This window comes from Gastrolobium bilobum, unplaced genomic scaffold (assembly GCF_033153095.1).
Source record: "Gastrolobium bilobum isolate Gb01-03AN ecotype WA unplaced genomic scaffold, APGP_CSIRO_Gbil_v1 utg40354, whole genome shotgun sequence".
Lineage (NCBI taxonomy): Eukaryota > Viridiplantae > Streptophyta > Magnoliopsida > Fabales > Fabaceae > Gastrolobium > Gastrolobium bilobum.
Genome location: NW_026895802.1, coordinates 86,579 through 107,938, shown reverse-complemented (window position 1 = coordinate 107,938; position 21,360 = coordinate 86,579). Strand labels below are relative to the sequence as shown.

The 21,360-nt window shown below is 38.7% G+C and overlaps 1 non-coding gene across 1 annotated transcript; it reads left to right on the top strand.

Annotated features, from left to right (window-relative positions):
- Positions 1–4,492: 4,492 nt before the first annotated feature.
- On the top strand, positions 4,493–4,598 carry LOC133296077 (small nucleolar RNA R71). Its single transcript, XR_009749451.1, has one exon. It is a non-coding gene; the product is annotated as a small nucleolar RNA R71 (small nucleolar RNA).
- The last annotated feature ends 16,762 nt before the right edge of the window (positions 4,599–21,360 follow it).

Sequence of the window (21,360 nt, the reverse complement as noted above, 5' to 3'; positions counted from 1 at the left end):
ACTTATTTACTTTGGATTGATTTAAAAATATTCAATTATATAAATACTCATATAATTATCATCTAAAATTAATTAGTTAAATTCCAATCCCTTGGAAATTTAACCTTTAATCTCAATTGGAATCCTAATCCTTTAGCAACCCCTCATGAGAATTAAGCAATGAACACGATAATTCAAACATCTGCAATTCAATACACATCTATTCCTAGCATGCATACGAACCGTTATCTTACCCCCTTTCAGGATGAAAACCCCAATATTCCCATCTAGGGTTCAAACCCTCAAACTATCCTCAACTATCAGATTGATCAATTCTAATAAAGAGAATATAAATTTCGCACATGGTAAAGATAAATAACTTTATATAAATGAGTAGAAATAAATCAATCCGTCATAACTAGGATTTACATAGGGTTTGTGACCCTAACTACAATAAAAGAAATAACTAGCCAACCATAATCATGGCTAAAAATCCAATATTCATAAAACCTGGTAAATTAATAGAGAAAGAAGAAGAAGAAGATCAAGAATTTCTCTCCAGAGCTCTCCTTCTGACGCACGACGGTCTCCTTAGATTCAGAATACCTAATTTTGTGCTGAGCATCCTTTTTATATTCCCCCTTTTCATCTTCCAAAACTTCCCTTTTAAAAACACGGTGCTATGATTTCGCAATCTGGCGCTCTTAGCATGAGTTTCACGCCATAAGCGTGGATGTCTCTGGATTCTCACGCTACTAGCGTGAGTTTCACGCTTTTAGCGTGGGACTCTGGCCTGAACTTCTAAAAGTGCCTCTTTTTGTCCTATTTCCTACAAAATTAGAAGGAAATCAGTTGCACAATCTTTGATTGAGATTTATCAAATTAATAGTAATTCTAGCCCTTTTTCTCAAAGATTAATCAAGATTTCTTTCTCATTTTGGCTAAAAATCATATATATGCTTGAGGCATATCAAATCATTCCCAGATTTAAACGTTGTTGTCCCCAGCAATGTACAAGACTCAATCCAGGACATATTCAATTTAATCCAACATAACAATCCATAGACACTCTCAGACACAATATGCCATGCATGCCTGACCCAATATCATAAACTCCCAACAATGTCATCAGCTACTTAAAGATACAAGTCTACATTGATTACCCCTCACACAGATAAATAAAGTCCACTCAACACTCAGTGTTTAAGGGTATCATGAGCACTTAATCAATCACTGCTACAACACTACTATAGGCTTGATCATATTCTCAAAAATTCTTAAAAATGAAGAATCAAACACATGCATCAATTGATCAAAAGGACTTCACAGGTTGTAACTTGGCCGGGTTAAAGGGTAGGAATATATGGACGGTAGCTCAAACAACAATGAGTTTGAAAAACTGATATTATTTCACTTTAACACATTCAACTCAATGGTTTTGCTCCACTAACATTCCCACAGAATTTCGGGAATTAATTCCTTCCAAACACCTTTTATGCACATTCACCCTTTTTTTCTTTTTCTTGCTTTTTTTTCTTTTTTTTTAAGGGCACAGATGCAATTTACATCCCCTAATTACTTGACCTTGGTGGAGCTTACCTCAATTTCTTTGTTTTATTTTCAACACATCAGTAATTCAATCTCAATCAAGGTAAGTCACATGGATATAGGCTAAGCCATCAATTAGGCACAGGTCATTTATCAACAAAATTAAGTTCAGGCTCAAGGGGCTAGCAATGGAAAAATTTCATATAGGTGAATTATTTTGGCCAATAGCTAACAAGAACAAAATGCCTTTATCACTTCAACCAATGCATGCATAACAGAGAAACAGATCAAGTTCTAGAGTGTTACATCAGTGAGGTCTCTCAACAAGAAAATTCAGTGTTTAAGCTCAAACCTCACAGCTATGATGGTATCAATATAGACTCAAGAAAATTGACCTCAGACATTATCAGAATTTCACAACATCAGTTCAGACAAACGAGCAATCATGTAATCCCATTATATCTATGCAATGTCATGCCAGAATGTCATATAACATACTTCCAAGAATTCAGTCAAGCACATTAACTAGATAAGCACATTTAAACCAGAGAATTGCTTGAAAAACAGATCACTATTTTTATTTTTATTTTATATAGCACACAAAATAACTACAAAAATAACTAAGAAAATTAAAAGAGTTAGAATATCTCCCCTGATAGAAGAATTGCAGTTCTAAGATGCAAGCCTACCATTCCCAGATTTAGAGAATTGCTATCCTCAGCAATAATTAAACCACAAGAAGGAAGAAAAACCTGCACAACGGAACAAACAGTGGCATATAGGATAAACTATAATGCGCACATTAAAACATCAGAGAGAGATATACCAACACAAAGTAACTAAAAATACGAAACAGAAAAATAAATTAATATACAAAATCTCCGTCAGCAAGGAGATATAATCAACCCTCCATGTCATCCCTCTCAGCAGCGTGGGATGGCTCGGCAAATGGAAGGTCCGGTGGTACTGGATGCCTTGGTGTATGAGACCACCATTCCCAGATTTGGTCCAAACCATAAAGCCATGTTAAGAACTCTTTGAAGCATTGATTTTTCCGAGAGATAGAGTCTCAGTGTCTCTTGTCAAACTTCAGCTCCCGGTGTCTCTTCCAACTCGTATCAAAGAGTTTCACCACTTCCTTTCTCATTGCCTTCTTCTTTGTAAGATTACGCCTCCTTTGAAGCGTCCTCACCTCTTTGACATCATCTTTTAGAGTTTGAGGAAGATCCTTCAATTCCACTTTTGAGGTTCCATCTTCTTTATAATCATCTGCTTTTTCAGGAACCTCAACCGCTGCATCTTTTTCTTCCTTTAAGACTTCAAGACTAAAACAATCGTCTTTGTGAGAAGACTATTTTAGAGAATCAAAGACATGAATAGTAACGGTTTCATCATTCATTCTTAGCTCGAGCTTCCCGCTTTCAACATCAATCAGTGCACGAGATGTAGCTAAGAAAGGTCTACCCAGCAAAAGAGGCATCTCAGCTCTTCCTTCCATCTCCAACACCACAAAATCAGCATGGAAGATGAACTTGTCAACCTTCACAAGAACACCTTCTATTATTCCACTAGGCTTCCTTACAGACTTATCAGCAAGTTGAAGAGATGTCAAAGTAGGCTTCAACTCGGTGATCCCCAAGGAATTACAAACAGAAAGGGGCATCAAATTAATGCTAGCCCCTAGATCACATAATGCCCTGCCAATTTTGGTGTTACCAATTTCAACAGAAATATTGAAGCTCCCTAGATCATGACGCTTAGGCGGGAACTTCTTTGTAATAATAGCACTACACTCCTCAGTGAGTGTCACCGTTTGGCATTCTTGCAACTTGTGCTTCCTTGACAACAAATCCTTCATGAACTTGGCATAATTTGGCATGCTAGCCAAAGCTTCAGCAAATGGAATATTGACATGCAACTTCTTGAATATATCAAGAAACCTTCCATACTGTTGCTTCTGATCATCCTTCTTGAATCTTTCAGGATAAGGTGTCATGGCTCTCACATATTCGGGACTCAGCTCAAATTTCTTCTTTTCAGCAACAATAGGTGGCTCTTTTTCTTCACCTTTCTGAAGAGGTGTCTTAACATCAGAAGGAATCACCTCCTCTTTTTCTGACTCCTCAACCGCCTTAAGCTTCTCATTAGCTTTCACCTTTCTGCTCAACTTTTCTGAAGCTGCTACCACCTTACCACTTCTAGTTGTGACAAACATACAATCCTCCTTGGGATTTGTAACTGTGTTACTAGGGAAAGTGCCTGGAGTTCTATCAGCAACGTGCTTAGCCAGCTGGCCAATTTGATTCTCCAAATTCCTTATAGAAGCACTCATGTTTTTAGTATTGGCCCTAGTCTCTTCCATGAAGGCATTGGAGTGTTGAGCTATTTGTCCAACTAACCTCTCCAAATCAGAAGGTTCCTTAGCTTGGACTGGTGGAGGCTGCAAGTAGTTGTTGGAATTGTAATCAAGACATGTGCCTAGAATCTTCCGTTGATAATTATTACCTCCGGGAGTAAAATTCTGACCTCTTTGAACATTTTGTTGTTGAGGTCTTTGATCATACCAAATGCCATTCACTTGCATTTGCTTAGGTAAATCAGAAGGCATCTCAGGACATTCATTAGACTCATGATTGTCCTGGCAATATTCACACACAACAACGGCAACTTTAGTCTGAACACTAGCAAGCTCCATCTTTTCAAGCCTTGATGTCAAGTTGGCTACCTGCTGAGATAACAAATTGTTTTCAGCTAGCACCGCATCATTACCTTCCAGTTGAAGGATACCCCTCTTAGGCTTGGATGACATCACTTTATTTTCATTGGCAGTCATCCTCTCAATCAACTCCAGAGTCTCATTTGCTCTTAGGGATTTAATCGTGCCACCTGTTGCACCATTCAACACCATCCTCTCACCTCCGGTTTGCAACCATTGAAGAAGATTCTAACTTGATTACCAGAAGTCAAGTTATACCGAGGACACCTTCTCATTAAGTCTTTGAACCGGTTCCATGCTGCACATATTGATTCACCCTGCAACTGAGTGAAATTGGTGATATCATTCACCATCTGGTTGTACCTCTCCATTGAGAAGAACTCAGCAAAGAACTTCTGAGACATATCATCCCATGTAGCAATGCTTGCTGCCGGCTGCCTCTCCAGCCAACTAAGAGCTTTTCCCTTAAGATCTCCATTGAGAAGAACTCAGCAAAGAACTTCTGAGACATATCATCCCATGTAGCAATGCTTGCTGCCGGCTGCCTCTCCAGCCAACTAAGAGCTTTTCCCTTAAGAGGAAAAGGGAACAGCCTCAACCGGATCGCATCGTTCGACACCTGAGGGTGTTTGGTTGAGTCACAGATACTCAAGAATTTGTCAACGAATCGGGGAGGATCTTCACTCTCCTCTCCTCCAAATTGAGCTCTCTCCACCAATTGAATATGAGAGGACTTGAGCTCCCAATTGTTGGCAACATTTGGCTGAACAATGCTCGCATTGGGCCTGTTGAATAATGGAGTTAGGATAGTATCCATGAGCGAATTGTCCTCTTCATTGTTCGCTGCCATCCTGTGTGCTTCTTCAGACATAATTCCTAGCTCGTTGAATGCAAGCTTCTTCCGAGCAAGTTTTATGTATCTCTTTTCAGTCTTGGTAATCTCCAAATCAAGTGGAAATTCTGGCTTTTTACCTCGCATACAACTCAGAAAAGAGATTAGTAGCACTGTTCAATATCACACAGAAATCAAAAATAAAAATAAAATCCAATCTTAAACATCAAAATTAATTGATATAAGAAACGCCAATCCTCGGCAACGGCGCCAAAAACTTGATGTTCTCGGCAAGTATACCGATCGCACAAGTAATATAGAAAGTAAGTAGAGTATCATCTCCGCAGGGATTGGGTCGAATATCAATTAATATTCCTTTTAAGAATGGAAGGGTTCAAATGGTTTTTGAAAAATATTGTCGATTTGTGTAAAATTGAGAACGGAAATAAAGACTTGTTTTTGTAATTTTTCGGTGATGAAGAATAAAAATAAGAACAAGAATGATTTGATTTATAAAAATGAGAAAAGCATTGTAGCCAGAGCGCACTCACCTATGTAGCATCGATACTGATATGGGACACGTGACACGACACGACACGACACTTCGACACGTCAATTCTAAAAAATCTTAGATTTCGACACGTTAGGACACGTTTTGATATTAAATAATATTTTTAGTTCATGTAGTATATATTATATTTAATATTCAATAATTTAACAAAAAAATGTATCTAAACTTATAATATTCATAAATTTTGTATAGAATCATAAAATATCCCAAATATTTATATTAAACTCAATAAAATGGTAATCGTAATCCAACGAATCTAATAGTTGGAACTAAAAACTCAACGCAACTTAACATTTGAACCTTTTTTTGAATTTCTATAATGCGTGTTGAAGTGTCGGGGAGTGTCGGAGTGTCTGAGAGTGTCGGGAAGTGTCACGTCAGGGTTTTTGAAGTGTCGGTGCTTCATAGGCACTCACCTTATGATCCCCACTTATTACTTTGGATTGATTTAAAAATATTCAATTATATAAATACTCAGATAATTATCATCTAAAATTAATTAGTTTAATTTCAATTCCTTGGCAATTTAACCCTTTAATCTCAATTGGAATCTTAATCCCTTAGCAACCCCTAATGAGAATTAAGCAATGAACACGATAATTCAAACATCTGTAATTCAATACACATCTATTCCTAGCATGCATACGAACCGTTATCCTACCCCCTTTTAGGATGAAAACCCCAATATTCCTATCTAGGGTTCTAACCCTCAAACTATCCTCAACTATTAGATTGATCAATTCTAATAAAGAGAATATAAATTTCGCATAAGGTAAAGATAAAGAACTTTATATAAATGAGTAGAAATAAACCAATCCGTCGTAACAAGGGTTCACATAGGGTTTGTGACCCTAACTACAATAAAAGAAATAACTAGCCAACCATAATCATGGCTAAAAATCCAATATTCATAAAACCAGGTAAATTAATATAGAAAGAAGAAGAAGAAGAAGAAGATCAAGAATTTCTCTCTGGAGCTCTCCTTCTGACGCACGATGGTCTCCTTAGGTCCAGAATACCTAATTCTGTGCTGAGCATTCTTTTTACAGTCCCTATTTTCATCTTCCAAAACAGCCCTTTTAAAAACACGGTGCTGTGATTTCGTAATCTGGCGCTCTTAGCGTGAGTTTCACGCTATGAGCGTGGATGGCAATAATGACTGGCGCTACTAGCGTGAGTTTCACGCCATAAGCGTGGATGTCTCTGGATTCTCACGCTACTAGCGTGAGTTTCACGCTATTAGCGTGGGACTCTGGCCTGAACTTCTAAAAGTGCCTCTTTTTGTCCTGTTTCCTACAAAATTAGAAGGAAATTATTTGCACAATCTTTGATTGAGATTTATCAAATTAATAGTAATTCTAGCCCTTTTTCTCCAAGATTAATCAAGATTTCTTTCTCATTTTGGCTAAAAATCATATATATGCTAGAGGCATATCACTCCCACCCAACTTCACCCAAATGGTTGGGGTTTTGTTAAGGTCTTTGAGCGTTTTTGTGCTTATTTAGCTTTGCCCCCTTCTATTTCTGTTTTCTTCTTCTTTTTTAAAACCTATTACACCTCGAACTGGTCGTGAACCCCCTCGGAACGGAAGGGTTGGGTTACTATTTGGGGTGTCCCTAGTCGAAAGTCGTTTCATGTCTACTCATAGTCCTTTAAGAATTTCAAAGAAAAGTTCTTTAAGGTGTTGGCACATCCCGGCAAACAAGCTTGGTTTCTCAACGCTTCTGACTCTGAAGATGTGGAAGGAAAGTTTCCCTTGCATTAGTCATCTGACCACTATAGTTGTGCTTCCTCGAGTTATCGTTTTAAGGTAACCGAGTTGAGTCTTGCTGATGTCGACAGTCTATTCGCCATTGGGGATTACATAAGGGTTCGTGGCAATGCCAATGTTGCATCCTTAATTTTCAAGTCTCAAGAAAAGAGATTGATTCCGAAATAAGTATGTCTTTATTTAAACCTCCACATATATATTTACTATATTGTGTTCATATAACCCGGTTTTCTTCTTTGTGTTTCGCAGTTCCAAGTATGGATGGTTAGCAAAATGAACAACCCAGCTTCCTGGCTGCTCTCAGCGGGGGTAAGAAGGATTCGATTATCGACTTGACAACCAAAAAGTTAAAGGCCCCTGACTCCAAAGTCAAGAAGCCTGCTGCTGCTACTGACAAGGCTAAGGGGATCCCAGCAGACAAGGGTGATCCTATTTCTATTGGCGACAAAGCTAAAAGAACCCCTGCTGAGAAGGATGCCCCCACCTTTTCTCAAATTTAAATGAAGACTTTTGCTCCTCCTTCAACCATTGGACAAACCAAGCATTCTTTATGGCAGTCCGAAATTAGTGGTGCACTCCGAGATGCTCTTTGTCCTGCAGAGCAATTCTTCAACTCTTTTCCTCTTACTGCATCTTAGATTAAGGAGTTGGAGGATATGGAGCTCGGCTGCATGAAGATGGCCACAATGGCGAGGCCTTTACTTTCTTTAAAGCATAAATATCTTCGTACCCTCAATGAGGTGAATGCATCCCGGGAAGAAAGGGCCAAGACTGCTGCTGAATTGGTCAAAGTGAAGGAAGATTTTTCCTCCCTTAAGAAGGAAGATTTTTCCTCCCTTAAGAAGGATCATGACCAGATTGTTCTTGATCTGGCTATAAAGTAAAGGAGGACTTTACCAACCTTCAAAGGGATAACAATCAACTTCACTATCTGCATACCTCCAACTGCCAATCTTTAAAGGACTTGAAGATCATTCATGAACGGGTTGAGGCAAAGATGAAGGAAGCTAAAGATGATGCCCTATTTTACCGGGGTGAGCTTGAAAAGTCAATCATTGGTTCCTTCAACAATGCTTTGAACCAAATTAAGGTTCTCAACCCTGGATTGTAGTTCAACACTTTTGGCTTACATCCTAAGGCTACGTCAGCAATGGTCAAATCATTCCTCCTCCCCCAGAATCTCCAGCTGGTGATTTAGTGAATCAGGTTGAAGACCGTGTTAAAGGAGGTGAGGAGGTCTCCAATCAACTTGCTGACATTCCGATGAAACAAGAGGAGACTCCTGCCACTACCACCCTTGTTGAATGAAGAGCCGAGATGTCGATGTTCATTGTAATTTTGTTTTATTTGGGGCCTTTGAGCCCCTTTTTAATTTGTCGTGAATATTATCGAGGTATTCTTCGGTTTCTATTTTGATTCTTGACAATTCATTTCATGCTTTTGGATGATCTTGCTTTATACATTCGTCTTTGTATTTTATATACATCTTGGTACTTTAGATGCCTTTTCTTAAGCATCAGTGGTTTGTCATCCTGCGGAGTTGGTTGAGGTATTGATAACCACTAATACTTCTAACTACTCATCGTTTCCTTAGTAAGGAAACTTTGCATCTATTTTTCCAACTTATCCAATGTTCTAAGTTTTTCGAATCTTATTCGAGTTCTTCCCCATCCGAGATGGGTTATTTTCGCAACTCGAATGGATGCTCATTTTTGCAACTCTGATATGCATTTCACGAGTTTTGGAATATTGACCTGGCCGCGGTCAAAGCATTTCATACGGATTCCGTTCTATGTCATTCTCCATGATGCACGTTTAATTTTAACTTAACATTTTGTTAAGTCAGCATTGAGAAAAGTGACAGCTGTCTCTTTCCATCATAATCTGGGTCTCACGACCCGATTTTATCCAAGGTAAAGGCAGTATTGTCACATGTCCCACTGGGTCTTTAAACCTAAGTAAGGAGCATTTCGAATTGATCAGAGTTAGCATGAAAAATTGCACTTATATCTCAGAATTTATGTTGATGCATCCTAATTTAACAAGGATAAATTTCAGAAAAGAAAATCCCTAATTTATTGATATCAAATTTGCTGATTACATGAATTTTTTGGCATATTCGGCTTTAGTCAAATCCCTAGAAAAGGAAAATAATTCATCTAGAAAATACTTCAAATAAATTGAAAATACTTCAAATATTCAGAAGGTGGATCCCGGATTTAACTGTAATACCTTTTCAGTTTATCCGTGTTCTAGGTTCTCTTGATTCCTTTGCCTTTCGTGGTTTCTAGGATATTGGCTTCGCTTCCAAGTTTTTTTTTTTAATTCGGTAAGGGCCTTTCCAGTTTGTAGCTAGTTTTCCATCTTTGGCATTCTTGTTACCAATGTCTGCCCTTCTGAGTACTTGGTCATTTTTCTCAAACACCCTTGGTCTCAACTTTTTGTTGTATCTAGTTGCTATCAGTTGTTTGGCCATCATATCTCAGTAGTGAGTCGTGATTCTTGCTTCGTCAACGAGATCCAACTCGGCAGTCAGTAGCCTGCTATTCTCTTCTTCATTCTGCTTGATAGCATTCATCCTTCTCCAAGATGGTTCCTCTATTTCCACTGGAACCATAGCTTCACATCCATAGGTCAATCTGAAATGGGTTTCCCCTATTGCTGTTTATGTACTTGTTCTGTATCCCCAAACAACAAAATATAACTGATGAACCTAGCTTTCTTTGGCATCCATCATTCATTTTTGGAGCCCATAAACAATTACCTTGTTTGCAGCCTCAGCTTGCCCATTTGACTGTGGGTGTTCCACAGATGCGAAGCGGTGTTTGACTTTTAAGTCTTTCATCAATTCTTAGAACCTTTTATCAGCAAATTGGGTTTTATTTTCTGTCACCACCTCAGCTGGTATTCCAAACCTGGAAATAATGTTCCTTTCAAAGAATCTTTGCACCCTAGCTGAGGTTATTGTGGTAACAGGTTCTGCTTCTATCAATTTTGTGAAGTAATCTACGGCCACAATTAGCCACTTCAACTGTCCTTAAGCAGCTTTGAAGGGTCCCAGCAAATCCATTCCCCATTTGAAAAAGGGCCATGGAGCCGAGATGTATTTCAACTTCTATAGAGGTGAAAGAATCAGCCTGGCATGTTTCTGGCAGCTGTCACATCTTCTAACATGCTCTTTGGAGTCGGCTTCCATAGTTGGCCAATAATATCCTGCTCAAAGAGCTTTTATGGCCAAGACTTTAGCTCCCATGTGTTGGCCATTGATTCCTTCGTGTATCTAGGCCAAAACATATTCTGCTTCTTTCGAGTTTAAGCATTTCAGCATAGGGATGTGAAACCTCTTTCTATACAATTGATCTTCCAATATTGCATATTGTGCTACATCTCGGACCAGCTTCCTTGGTTCCAGTGAGTCTTCAGGCAATGTTCCTTTCTAGAGGTATGCCACTATGGGTTGCCTCCAATCATTTGCCGAGCTGATAATCATCACACAACTCGGCTCAGTTCTACTTTGTTGGACCACGGTCCTGTAGTTTCGTGGATTCTTAGTACTTGCCAATTTAGACAAGATGTCAGCTCTGCTGTTTTTTCCTCGAGGAATATGAGTGATTTTACCTCTTCAAACTCTGCCATCATTTATCGGACCTTGTTTAGGTATTTCATCAACAGAGGACCCTTGGCCTGGTACTTCCCTTTAATTTGAGAAGTTACCAACTGGGATGAAGATTTTAACTTTTTTAGCCCCATGTTCCTTAGCCTGCATTAATCCGGCTATTAGGGCTTCATATTCTGCCTGATTGTTTGAAGTCAGGAAGCCCAGGTTCAAGGAGTGTTCTATTGCCACACTTTCTGGACTTTCAAGTATGATCCCAGCTCCACTCCCTTTGTCATTGAAGGATCCATCTATATATACCCTCATAAGACCTTCATCTTCTTGAATTCCTGTGTTAACCGGGGTGAGCTCCATTACGAAGTCAGCCAGAGCTTGTGACTTGATGGCTTGCAGGCTTTCATATGTTATGTCATATTCAGAGAGTTCAATTGCCCAGTTAGTCATTCTCCTAGCCAGATCTGACTTGTGTAATACCTGTCGTATAGGTTGATTAGTTCATACTATTATCTGGTGTCCTTGAAAGTATGGTTATAGTCTCCTCGCCGTAATCAGAAAGGCAAACGCCACTTTTTCCAGCCTCTAAATTCAGGACCTTGTAAGGCCCTACTGACAAAGTAAATTGGCTCCCCCAGCCTTTACTTGTTTCTTTGACCAGGACGACACTTATTGCTTCCTCTCCAATAGCCAAGTACAGGATCAGAGTATCTCCTGGTTCTGGCTTGGATAGTACTGGTGGGGCTGCTAATCATTTCTTGATTTTGTCGAATGCAGATTGACATTCCGGGTTTCAGCCTTGCACAACTTCTTTTTTCAATAATTTGAAAATTGGGAGGACATTTTCAACTGACTTAGGTAGGAACCGGGTTAAGGCAGCCAGTCTACCAGTCAATTGTTGAACCTCCTTTTTGCTTTGAGGAGCTTTCATATCAAGTACTTCTTTGCACTTGTCTGGATTTGCTTGAATTCCCCTATGGGTTAACATAAACCCTAAGAATTTTCCTGCCGGGACTCCAAATGCACATTTTACCGGATTCAGACGAATGCAGTATTGTCTAAGCTTTTGAAATGTTTGCTCTAGATCTCGGACATGATTCGTCATATCAAATGACTTAACAATCATATCATCGATGTAAACTTCAATATTTTTGCTGAGTTGATCCTTGAACACCTTATTCATCATCCTCTGGTATGTAGCCCCAGAATTTTTTAGTCCAAAGGGCATTACATTGTAGCAATAATTTGCCATTTCAGCAATAAAGGAAGTTTTTTCTTGATCTTCTAGGTACATCGGGATCTGGTTATAACCAGAATAGGCATCCATAAAGGATAGCAATTGGAATCTAGCTGAGTTATCCACTAGCTGGTCTATGTTGGGCATAGGGTAAGAGTCATTTGGGCATACTTAATTCAGATTCGTGTAATCCGTGCAGACCCTTCATTTTTCGTTAGGTTTTTTCACCATAACAACATTAGCGAGCCAGGTGGTATATTGGATTTCACGAATGAACCCGGCATCCAATGACTCCTTCACATGGTCTTCTAAGAACTATTTTCTTTCTGGCCTAGTTTTCTTTTCTTTTGAGCTACTAGCGCTAATCCGAGATAAATTGCCAATTTATGGCAGCAAAATGCTGGATCAATGCCTGGAATCTCATATGACTTCCATGCGAAGACATCTATGTTGCTTTTGAGAAATTGAATTAGTTCTTCCTTTATACAGGGATCTATGGTCTTACTAATTCGAGTTCTTTCCCCAGCATAAGATCTTCTAATTCCCCGTCTGGTTCTGGCCTAGGGATCACTTCTTCCCTCATATCCAATTCAACCACATTGACTGGTTTACTTGAAAGATGAGGGGTTACCTTTTTGCCAGCTTTATCCCCCGCACGAATCCGAAGTGGAGTCAACTGTCCGCCTTCATTTCCCTTAACAGCTTCAAAGTAGCATTCCCTGGATTCTTTTTGATCTCCATGGATGGTAATGACTTCATTCTTGCTACTTACCATCTTTATCTTCTGATGCTTCGTGGAGACCAGCATGTCCCATTTGTGTAGGTTGGTCTCCCAAGTATTACGTTATACGGGGAAGGGAAGTCGGCCACAATGAACCTTACGCGCTCTGACTTGAACACTTCTTTTGTTCCCAAGGTTAACCTGAGATCTACATAGCCTTTATAAGGTGTGTTCTCTCCGTTAAAAGCTATCAAGGTAGTCTTACAAGGCCTGAGGTCTTGTACATCCAAGTTCATCTTTTTAAAGGCATCCCAAAGGATGATGTCAGCACTGTTGTCGGCATCTATGAAGATTTTATTAACTCGGGATTTAACCAGAGTTCCAGTGATAACCAGTCCATGGACGTGTCCTGGCAAGACTCCTTCCATATCCTCCCTTGTGAAGTAGAGTAAAGGGGGATCTGGTTTACCGGGATCTTCTTTAAACTTTGGACGATCTCTGATTGATAGTACCTCTTTCAGATACTTTCGTCTAGCACTTACTGTATCTCCCCCTCCTCCAAGGGCTCCACTAATCATATTGCAATCAAACTCAGCTTCTGGGAATTCGTCATTGTTGGAATCATCTCTTTGGTTTCTATCCTCTTTCTTTTTCTTTTCAGGCACTGGACTCTTTCTTCTTTTTCTGGTTTCCGGACTTCCTCTTATTGTTTTTGGAACCTTGAGTCTTAATAACGTATTGACGTAATTTCCTTTCTCTGACAAATTAGTCCATAGCATCCCTGAGATCCCAACACTGATCAGTGGTGTGCCCCGGTCCAACATGGAAGGCACAGTATTTGGACTTATCCAAGCCTCCTCTATCAAATATGGACCAGGGCCTATCTGCCTTCTTCATCTCTATCATTGCCACTTCTCTCCAAATTTGAGAGCGTGAGGCATTCAACGGTATGTATTTTTCATACCTTCCAACCCGGTCTCTATCATTCGGGATTATGCTTCTGGGGTCTTTCTTTTTATTACCGGTTCACTCTTTTTCTCTTAAGGTCGGGCTCCTCCTTCTCGGGACTCACCCATTTACCTCCTCAGATTGTGCATTTGCTATCTCCATTTTTTCGAGTTTCAGGTACTTCGTTGAACGGGTCCTGAATTCCTCCAATGTCCTCATAGGGTCTTTATAAACCGATTTGGCTAGTCTAGATGATCCATCCAGGCCGACCACAATGAGGTGGACGTAGACAATTTCTTGCAAACCCGACACCTATAAGGCTGCATCTTTAAACCGGTTGAGATACCTCTGGAGGGTTTCTCCTGGTTGCTGTCGTATCTTCTCAAGTGCGAACTCGGACTTTGGATGTTTTTTGCTTGTTGCAAAACTCAGAAGAAATTTATCTCCGAATTCTTCAAAAGATCCAATAGAGTTGGCAGGTAAGGTTGAGAACCATGCTTGCGCAACCCCAGTCAAAGTTATGGCAAATATCCGGGATATGAGTGGTTCATCAATTCCTCGAATATACATGTCCGTGTCGAATGCATCTATATAGACCTGTGAATCCTAGCTTCCATCATATTTCGGTAAGTGTGCCGAATCAAAATCCTACAGGAAGGGAGCATTCAATATTTAACCAGTGAAGGGACTATTATTGTACTGCCCCTACTGTATTTCCTCCTATAACCATCGGGTTCTACGCGTCCTCTGGCGGGTTGGGCATCTTGGTTAAGATGTGTCCCCTCTCTATTTCTCTGAACGTTTGCTCCCGCTGAAGCATTCCGGGCCAGAGGTTGCATGTTCATGTTTCAGTTATTCATTTCCTGTGCTTCAGGGTTTGAGCCCCCAACAGTTCCCATATTTGATATTCCTTGTTCTCAATTATCACAATTCGGGCATGCATATCCGGGTTGTGATTCCCATCTCGGCCATTTGTATCTCGGCCTTGGACCCTCTCTGATCCAGGCCCTTTCATCCCTAACAACCGGTGCTCCAGATCCTGCATTCTCATCGTATTTTCTGCCTGAAATCTTCTTGTCGTTGGAGATTGTTACGATTCTCCATATCTTCCACCGTTCGCCAAATTGCGGCTAAGATATTTTGGGCCAGGCGAGAATCAGGATCTGCTGTCTGTGCTCCGCGAACATCAATGTTTGCAGGATGCTGAGGATTAATGTTCTTGATGAAACCGTTACTCCTAACAACCTCATCAAAAACGAATGTTCCAACTCCGTGATGCTTGCTTTAGCCCATATATTGACCTTTGAAGTATACTTCTGGCCTTTGGATTCAAAATCTTCAGGCTGTGTCATATACACCTCTTCCTTCAAGAACCCAATCAAGAAGGCAGTCTTGATATCTATTTGCCAAATTTTATAATCATTATATATTGCTATAGCTAGCATGAGCCGAATAGATTTGACCTTGGCAACAGGTGAGAAAGTCTCATCATAGTGAACTCCTTGTCTTTAACGATATCCTTTCGCAACCAACCTAGCTTTATAGGTTTGAACGTTACCATTTGTATTAGTCTTTTTCTTAAAGACCCATTTACATCCAATAGGAACCATTCCTTCTGGATGTGGAACCAAAGTCCATACCTGGTTTTGATGTATCGAGTCTATTTCAGACCTCATGGCTTCAAGTTATTTGGAGGAGTCAACATCCTTGATTGTCTCCTCATAGTTACAAGGTTCATCATCCTTAACGGGTGGCTGATTCTCAATCACATAACCGTACCTCTCAGGTGGTTGACTAACCCTAGTTGACCTACGAAGTTGTGTGTTTACTTCTCCATTGGAGAACGTCGCCTGCAGAGCAGACTCGGGTTCCTTAATATGTTCTTGTGGGCTTTGAACTTCTTCAAGTTCAATTTTACTTCCACTAGCTCCTTGAGAAAGAAGATCCTCTGATGTTAGCGCTTTGGCATATGCTGGAGATCCCCAAACCTTGAGGTAGCTCAAGTTTGGTCTCCTACCAGTCCATATCTCATATGGAGTGGTCTGAACATATTTAGAAGGTACACTATTCAGAAGGTATGCTGCAGTGCTTAAGGCATACCCCAAAATGATTTTGGGAGTTCTGTCTCACTCATCATGGACCTAATCATATCCAATAAGGTTCGGTTCCTCCTTTCGGATACACCATTTGGGTGTGGCGTTTAAGGCACAATAAACTGTGAAAGAATCCCATTCTCCTTGAAACTCGTTGCTCAGATATTCGCCACCATGGTCTAATCGTAATGTTTTAATCATCTTGCATCGTTGTTTCTTTACTTCACTCCTATACTCCTTGAACTTTTCAAAGGCCTCGGATTTATGTCTCATCGTTGTTAAGAACATAAAGACAATTCTTCAAATGCAGCTTAAGGCCCGTACATGAAACAAGGTCAACATCTCCAATAGCCAATGCAACAACTCTTGCTCCATTCCCAACTCGAAGATCCACCTCGTTCTTGTCAAGCTTCCTCGGATTCCCTAGCACCTGCAACATATTGCAGATGTGAGAACCACAACAGGTATCCAATACCCATGAAGCCGGGTTAGCACAAGAAAAATTAACCTCAATCATTTAAATACCTGAGGTAGAAGCATCACCATTCTTCTTTTCCATTACACCTTTGATGTAGTCAGGACAGTTTCTCTTCCAATGGTTTTTCTTGCCACAATGGAAGCACTCAATGTCATTTTTATCCTTGCCCTTACCTTTGGCTTTTCCCGTCTTTTTATTGCACTTTCCTTTGGCTTAAGAGGATTGGGCTTCGCAAGCTCTTTCCTTTTATCCTTATCCTTGGTCTTGGAAGACCCACCAATAAGAAAAGCTTGTGTCTTATCCTTTTTGATAGACACCTCAACAGTAGTTAACATGCTTAACAACTCAGGCAGTGTAACATTCATCGAATGCATGTTATATAGTTCATAATGAACCCACTGAAAGAAGGAGGAAGTGATGATAGAACTAAGTCATTAATTAATTCAGCATCCATTACGAAGCCTAGACTCTCTAGCTTCTCAATGAGCACTATCATCTTCAGGACATGGTAAAAGACATGCCTTCAGTCATCTTGCATAGGAACAATTCCCTAGAGGTCTCATACCTCTCATACTTATCCTTCTTATCATACAACTCCTTGAGATGAAGGATAATGGAGGGGGCATCCATATGCTCGTGTTGCTTATGCAGCTTGGGTGACATGGATACCAGCATGGTGCAACAAGCCAACACATTATCATCCATGTGTTGTTTGTAGGCCTCGAAATCAAATTCCGCGAACCCATCTTCCCCTTCCTTAGGCTCAATAGGTAAAGCAGCGTCAAGGACATAAGCAACTTTTTCAGCCCGCAGAATAATTCTGACGTTCCGATACTAGTCCATGAAATTAGGACCGGTCAACTTGTTCGTTTCGAGAATAGTACGAAGAGACAAATGACCCGACATATTAAGCTGAATAGGATGTAAAAATAAAATAATTAATATTGTTATAAATAGATCATATTATTAAAGACTTCAAATAAATGGCCCCTCCCACTATTTTATCTAAGTCAATGACCCTTATCCTTATTGACGTAAGGTTATTCTTCTTAAGAATCTCCGTAGTGGGTGAAGAAAATGACCGTCTCCTTTAATCCCCGTCTAAGACCGCAAGATCAAATTAAGCGATGGGTTGATCATTATCAACAGTATCTCGTACCTTCTCTTAACACCAGGTTGACAACTCCTTGTCACTTAGTGGTGCATCTCATGCAACCAACCTGGCACTATTGCCCCTAGTACATAAGCTCGGCTGAGCCTACAACTTATACACAAAACTAAGGAAGAAGAAGGGCTATATATAGATGTGGCGACTCATTAACCTAAGACTAGGACAAATCAGCGCCCTCATCAAATTCCAATCTTATTGGATAATTTCCTTAATTTTATCCAATCAATCCAATTGATTGGTTTCTCCAATTTCAGCCAATTAATTTAATTAACTGGTTTCCTTAATTTTATCCAATCAATCTAATTGATTGGTTTACCAAATTTCAGCCAATTAATTTAATTAATTGGTTTTCTTCAATTTTGGTCAATCAATCCAATTGATTTGTTTCTCTAATTTCAGCCAATTAATTTAATTAATTGGTTTCCTTTAATTTTGGTAATCAATCCAATTGATTTGTTTCCCCAATTTCAGCCAATTAATTTAATTAATTGTTTTCTTTAATTTTGATCAATCAATCCAATTGATTTGTTTCTCCAATTTCAGTCAATTAATTTAATTAATTGGTTTCCTTAATTTTGATCAATCAATTAAATTGATTGGTTTCCTTTATTTTCTTCATCTTCAATAAATTTAATTAAATGATTATATTTAAATTCCAATTCCAATTTCAAATTCGAAATTAAAAATTAGAATTTAAAATAATTTTATTTTAAATTCAAATTTGAAATTTGAAATTTGAAATTAGAATTCAAATTAGTTTTATTAATTTAACATTAAAATTAATTAGGTTACATGATGGATCAAGTCCAACTTGACCCATGATACTACCTACTCTCTCTTGGCCCAATATGTGGGCTTTTCTAACTTAGGCCCATTATGCCTTATTGGGCCCAAAACACATATGCTAGAATTCAAGACAACTTAAGGTGTTTGTGTGCGACTCATCAGGCCCAACATAGCCACTGACATAAATGGGCTTGGACCCATTAGGCCCAATCCATCTAATGACAAAACAGAGCACTAGAAATGCTTTGTTGTCCCAGAGCTAGTTGAGTTCATCGAATGATCAACCTGTTATACCTATTTGGTTACCGTGTGAATTGTCCTTTCGTCTCGATTATCCATCCCATTGACCTAGGTCAAGAAAAATGTAACACCCCGTGTATACCTGGAATATTAACATTACATCGTATTAAGCGGTGCTTAATTAAAAATGCGGAATATTCTTTTTCTTTTCAATTATGACGTCATTATCAATTACCAACTTGATTACTTAATCAGTTTCATAAAATATCGCCTTTATGTAAATTGCAATAAGACATCTACTGAAATACCTCAATATATAGATAAAGTGTGTAACTAAATCACGGCATTACATCAAGTAATCCGGACAATATCCTGATACATTATTACAACTCCAAAAGACTCAAGACATAACCAAGACATAATAATACTATGTGTCATGGACAATCCCCATGCTCACCAAGTAACATAGTAACAACAAGTCTCAACATAAAACTCCATAAACATAAACTGAAGCTATAAGCATAAGCAGCATGCAAATCCAGCATCCAATCATGGCAACATAATATAACAGCAATCTAACTCAGCTCCGGCCTCCTGCTGCCTGAGGTCTCAACATTACCTGACCCTGAAATAAGCATTCCCCAAACGTGGGGTGAGATCTCTAAACAAGAAATCTCAGTAAGACAAGGGGTCCTCAAGGATCTTCCACCCCAAGCTCACTTACATGTGCAATATAAGTTCTAAAAGCATTTATATCATTATCAGTTCCAAAACTATGTAGTGCAACAGATATCTATGGAATGTGTGTTATCACTATCTACTGGCCAGAGAAATGTAGGAATACGTCTATTCCCTACATGTAGTACAAGGAACACCGCTTGCACCTCACCCACAGCCTCACCCTCTTGTATGTTCTACATACTCAGGCTTACCGTATAGGTGGAACACCTCCATGCATATCAACAAGGCACTAACATACAATAACTCAACAGCATTTCCAAAACATCAAAAGCATGTAACACAGCATGCATATACCATATCCCCATGGGACATGGTGGAACCACAACATGGCTAAACCGAGGACACGAAAGCTTACCTGTACCCGTATGCCCCTTCGACTCGAACTCGGTATCACAAGGGTCCACACCACAAATAGAATCCAATGCACTCACAGATCTGGTTCAATGACCATCATAGTATCAATATACATATTCTAAAATTCCAAGGCAATCGAATATTATTTCTTTTCCAATTCGAACCTGGAGATCCTTTCTAAGACATATCATTTAACTTATTTAATTTAAGATAATTATTGTCTTATAAATATATATAACTAACGATTCCATATAACAATATATATATATATATATATATATATATATATATATAACAATATATATATATATAAGACTACGTGACCTTTTAAAAGCAGCGTGACCTTTTAAAACTAATATAACAATATATGTATAAGACTAATATATATATATATATATATATATATATATATATATATATATATATATATATATATAACTACGTGACCTTTTAAAGAAAACAACGCCTCTGACTCCCTGGGTTCATATAAACGAACGACTCCCTGGAGAACGAAAGCTAAAAGACATTGCTTTAATATGTATATATGTGTAACGAAACCACATCAAAAGCAAATTTGATATATATATATATATATATATATATATATATATATATATATATATATATATATATATATATATATAAAAAGCACTTCGACCAGCGTGAAAGCCCTACATTGGGTAAACAGTGACCAAATTCAAAGTGTTGAAATTTCATATGGAGTCACGCAAATCGATGCACCCAAATCATAAAAAGACAAAACAAAAAACCATCTACAGTGGAAGAGCGCACAATATACGAATGTTTTCTTAAAATTAACATGGGTTCTGAATCAACAGTAACATATAACAAATATTATATTCAAAATTATGGATTTACAAAGAGATAATTAAGTTTACCTTGGTTCTTTTTAGAACAGAAAAATGAAAACTTGAGAGGTTTAGAAAGCACCCAAATCTTCAACAAAGGGTTCTCCTTCAACACAACTAAAGCTTTAATGGATGGGTGGTGTTTCAATGGAAGAGAGGAAGAAAAAATTGAAAACTTTAGAGAAGAAGGCTAGGACTCCAAGAAACTCTAAAGAGAAGCCACACTCAGCCGCTGAGTTTCTTTCAAAAAAACACACCTAGAGTTTTGTGCCCAACTATTGTATTTATAGGCCACTTAAGGGTTAAAACACACAGTATTAGCTTTAATTGCTACGCTTAGCATTTTAATCCCAAACTCTGGATTCATAACCTACTCAATTTTACAAGAATTTTCATATTTTTATTATATTTTTCTGAGCACCTTTCTGGTACGCGTTTTTCATAGCCAATATCAGTTTCTGGCATCATTTCTCATTATTTTGACTTGAAAATCGTTTTACAAGTCCTATATATTATTCTAGTAATTATCATGCACTTACATTAATTTTCCGGGATACTTTTTCGGTATGCATTTATACCGACTAGCAGAACCGGTATCTGCACTTTTCTTCCGAAAAGCGACTTTCAGCATTCTTAATCACTTACCATAATTATTAAAGCTTCTTAATAATTATTAGGGTCAATTATGGAATCA